Genomic DNA, 4,911 nt, shown 5'->3' with positions numbered 1-4,911 from the left:
GGTGGTGGGGTTTTTTTGGTCTGCTGTTATACTGCTCGTGCGAGCGACTGGGTGGGCGAGTGAGAGATGTTTTGACTTCAGAGCCCCATCCGAATGTGACAGTCCTCCTCAGCGCTGCACCCCCCCGCTGTGTGAGCAGGAGGGCAACTCAGTACCCAGAAGCAGGGGTTTGGGCTTGCTGGTCTTCTTTGCTTTTAATCCAGGATCTTGAATTTAAAGCTAGTCCTTGCTGCCTTCTCTGATATGAGATATAAGTATGTTTGGCTCTGTACCATTACAGGAGCCGTGGCAAATCGCTGACGATGCTCTGAAAGCTGTGTGAGCGCTACATTCCCTGATGTGGTACACGCAGACCTTGTTAGCAAGAGCTGGCGCATGCTGGGAGCCCTGCCTGTCTGCTCATAGCAACGTTAATGGGGAACGAGAGGCATTTTTCATAATTGTACTACTGGAAAACCCAAAAAGTCACTTAGCTACAGGGTTGCAAGCTGAGCATGCTCTCCCACTCCTTCACAGAGCCAAAAATGTGTCTCTAAAACCTGCTGCTAAAGTCTCAAGGCCAGAGGTTGGCAGGGGCTGGCTGCTGCCCTGATGCTTTTTGTCTCTCCCCTGCACCCCTGTGCCCTCTTAGCAGCCTCAGCTCCCCCAAATGTTGGGCAGTGCTTAGAGACACAGCACATTTCTGAGTTTAAAGGAACAACATCAACTCAAGGTGTAATTCTTCTGCGAGGGGATTCATTTGGAGTTTGTCCCGAGCTCGGCCACCTCCATCACCTGAACCCCCTGATGGTAGATTTGGCAATGGTAGATTTGGCCATGACCTTCTCCTGTCTTGAAGAAGGTTTCCAGCCCAACCTGTTGCTGAAACCAGAAGGGATATAGTTAGTGAAAACCACCATGAAGAACTGCCATAAAAATGTAAAGAAACTGAAAAATAGTGAAATTGCATTCTGCTGTTTCTCCGCGCAAACAGAGGCAGAAAGTGTCAGCAAACATTTTGGGCACAAGTGTGGGCAGAAGCACCCCACGCTTCCCCAAAATCTCCCCGGGAGTGGCTCAGCAATGCTGAGTCTTCGGCAGCAGTATTTGCCTCAGAAAATATATTTTTTTTTCACAGGCCTATTTTAATCCCCAGTAGGTTTTTTGGGGGGCCCACAAACTCATGTGTCAGCACAGGGGGTGCATGAGGCATTGTAGGGGTGCTGAGGGGCAGGGGGGAGAATAAAAATGAAGCGTAGCCATCCCGCCGCTGGCCAAGGCTCCGTGTTGCGGTGCTGCGGCGTCAGGCAGGGGAGATGCTGGAAGTGATGTGGCGGTTCACCCCATTTATAACAGTTGTGGTTGCTTCCAGTCATGAAAATTAAATATTTGTGAATAGATACCGAGTTATCTAAAACATTTTCAATTTAACTGCATCATCTCCCCACTTCTCCCCCCCCCTCCCCTGAAATATTTGAGTCTTTGTGCTTTTTGACTCGTGGCAGCATATATTTTGGAAGCACATCAGAGTGCTGAGGGCAGTTTATAATGTTCCCAGTAAGGCTGGAACTTCAACATTTTAAAAATTAATTACAAATACTTACTGATTGAGGTAAACACACAAGCTGTCAGCAATTGCCAACGACTATCTTTTGCACGTCAGCCACTTAGAAGGGCAAGTGTGTCATAAACTGCTCTCCTAAAAACTCTCATTAATTTTCATCCCTTGCCCTTTGCACGGCCCTTCAAGGGCAGTCAGCTCCGCCGAGCAGGATTTGGCCTCCTGGGCAGCCTGGAAACCTCTTTGAGTATGATCTGCAGAGGCAAACAGGGCAAGGGCAGCAGCAGGCACTACTCGCATGCCTCTTCTTCTTCTGGCCCAAAGAATAGATAGCCATAACTCTTCATCACTGTTTTTTTTCTTTGTTTTTATTTAAAATGCCCTGAACTAAAGTAAGACGGTGTATTCATCCCCGTCTCCTCCAAATACACAGTCAGGAATGGTGAATATTTTCATTTTCAGGTCCTTCACGAGAATACTCCAAGGGTACTTTATTTTCCCTGGTCTTTCAGAGAAGAAAAAGCATTTATCCACTTGGATCCAACACGGTGTCGTGATCGAGAGTGTCCATGTTTCGTCAGCCCCCCGGGTGCCGCCGGCTCTGCAGGCAGACGGGACGGGGGGAGCTGCCTCCATCCCTTGCCTGCGGCACAGCATCTCCCATGGGTGAGGGCCAAATTCCCTCGCACCTTTGGGTCAGCCCGCCGAGGGCGGGGGACAGGGACAGGGATGGGGGTCCCCCCATGAGCACCGCATGGCCACCTCGCCTGGCAGAGTCCCCCCGCCAAGGACACAACCCGGCCCCTGCCCTGGTAAGGAGGGCACTGCCAGCATTTTGTGACAATGTTATCCAGTTGCTAAGCAGCTGAGTCCCAAGGACACAAATACAGTGAAAACAAACTGTCCTGAGGGAAAACGGTTTTGCTGCCCTGGGAGGGCCCTTCGGACCCACATTGTCCTCTCCTCACCTCGCTCAGGTTCCGCGGGGCTGTGCCAGGGGCTGAGCGAGGGGGATTGCATGTGCGAGGCTTTGGGAAGGGGCTGTGGCAGCCGGGGTGCAAGCCGAGCCATCTTCAGTGCTGGAGGGGGTGGCCAGGGTCCACGCCTGGCTGCCGAAGGCTGGGGGCACAGACTTGGCTTTTCCAGCCCCACCAGCCACGGCCGTGTCTGTGCAGGGCAGCATTCACCACGGCTGGGACCGGAGAGCAAAGCCGTGTCCAACTCTCCAGCCCAGCACCTGGGGCATCCCTGCTGGGCATCCATCCTCTTGATGGTTACATGTTTTATGGTAAAAACGATTTTACGGTAAGCGTTCCCCTTGTCTGACCAGCAAATCATACTTTTAAATACTTATATACCCCCTGCACCACCCCTGACCTCTCAAAGGACTGCTTTGTTTCAGTGCAAAGCAGAGCAGCTCCAGCACAGGGAGCTGAGAAGGTCCCTACCACCACACTACGGTGTCTCATATCCCAGTGGTTAGAGCAGAAACAGGAGATCTTGTCTCGAAACCCTTGAGCAATTCAAATAACATTTACCTTTCTCCAGTCTCCTCTAGTTGTTAGACACTCGGCCTTTTTTGCATCAGTTTAATACCCAAATCACAGGCTGTCAGCCATCCAGGAATTAATCTGTGGGACCTTTGGAAAGATGCATCCTTTCCGTGCAGCGTGCGAGAGTGGGGTGTGCAATACCTCATCACGGCATTTTAGGACAAAATACTGTGTAGTAAAACCATTTATTGTACAAGGAGGTACCAAGACAAGTCTTCAGGGATGCAGCCACATTGCACTACAACCCCCTTGGTCACCAGCAGCGGGCTGCCAGGATGGGTACCTCAGCATCTGCTCCAGCTTGAAAACAGATTATCTGGTGCCACAGAGAATGGATTTATCAGGACTGATCCCATTCGTTTCCTGGAGGACATGCCAAGTGACTGAAATAGAAATGGGGTCAGCAATTAATAGGGTAGCTCTCAGTCACTGTCACCATATGTTGATATGATGATGGCTGGTTTACGTATTTACCTGATAAACAGCTTACGGAAAATTTTAGTAGGACACAGGTCAAGGAGAATGGAGACAAAGCTGGAGAGGCCATTGTACAGAAACTGCCACCCTCACAGATTTCTTCTCCAGCATGAAAGCATGCACAGATATTTCTCCCGTTTCAGGGCGGTTTCTTCCCGTCCCTGGGAAAAGGGGTAGGTGTGCACCGCAATCAGCTGCAGCCTCAGCTCAGCTTTCTGCCCCACCAGGCTCAGCTGAAGAGTGTCCGACTTTATTCCTCACAAGGACATCATATATGCTATATTTCCTTGAACTAGGGCGGGCAAACATTGGAGCACGAGAAACAGAGGTTGAGAAGTGTCTTTATGAAGGTGCCACAGCGGCAGAGACCCAAGCTGTGTCCTGCGCTGGAGCCAGGACCTCTGGGACATCTGGGACATCTTCATGATGACAAGGGCTCTTCCAGTTTCTGATCCTCTTAATAAGCCCAACTTTCTCTGCAGCTCACAGGTAACACCTCTCCAACAGAACCCACAACGCTCTTGTAGAAAGAGATGTTATTCCTTCCCGCAGCAGGAAATTTCAAGCCTGTCAAAGCATTTTTTTGAGCCAACAAGAGCTACAGTAGAAAAATTTTGATCAAAACCAGGTGCACAGCTGGCTGGTCGGCTGAAAAAGAGTCACAGTGCGGTTTGCTTAACGCCTGGGGGAAAGACATGTACTCAGCGTGGGGGAAAGAAAACGGGCGCTGGGTTGAGTGTGACACGGTGAGCCTGCAAGGAGCCGGGAGCGATGGCTTTCTCAGCAGCTCGCACTGTGGCCCACAAACATTTCATTGCAAGCCTGGCTCAACTGGGTGCCGATCCAGTTTGCCCAGCCCACCAGGGAGCAAATGTGTTGCTCCCTTCTGTGACGAAAGCATGTGAGCCAAAACCAGCGGCAATGGTCACAGGTGTAAGTCTTGGGAACCAGAAGCAAAGGCTCCGTCCCCACCCTGAAGGGCCTGAGGAGAAAAGACATGTTTGTCAGGGGGGCTGAGGGTCCCACAGAGCCCACTGACGTCGAGGAACAATGGATGGGGCAAGTCTTTCTGGGAAAAGGAGCCCGTCTGTATGCAGTTTCTGGGAATGGGACACTTGTCTTCATTATTTTAGCCTATAAACGAACGACTTCCAGTAAAACCATTTAACCTGGTTAGTCAAACATCTATGGATGGCATTGGAAAGAAACTTTTCTGATTGTGTATGAATTTTGCATTCATGCTGACCTCATGCTCTTCCAGGCATGTCATAGAATCATAGAATCGTTATGGTTGGAAGAGATCTCAAAGATCATCAAGTCCAACCGTACACCCAACACCAT

Source organism: Cariama cristata, unplaced genomic scaffold (genome assembly GCF_000690535.1).
Source record: "Cariama cristata isolate BGI_N322 unplaced genomic scaffold, ASM69053v1 scaffold2815, whole genome shotgun sequence".
NCBI lineage: Eukaryota > Metazoa > Chordata > Aves > Cariamiformes > Cariamidae > Cariama > Cariama cristata.
The sequence above is the reverse complement of the archived record's forward strand: the minus strand, read 5'-3'. Positions refer to the sequence as shown.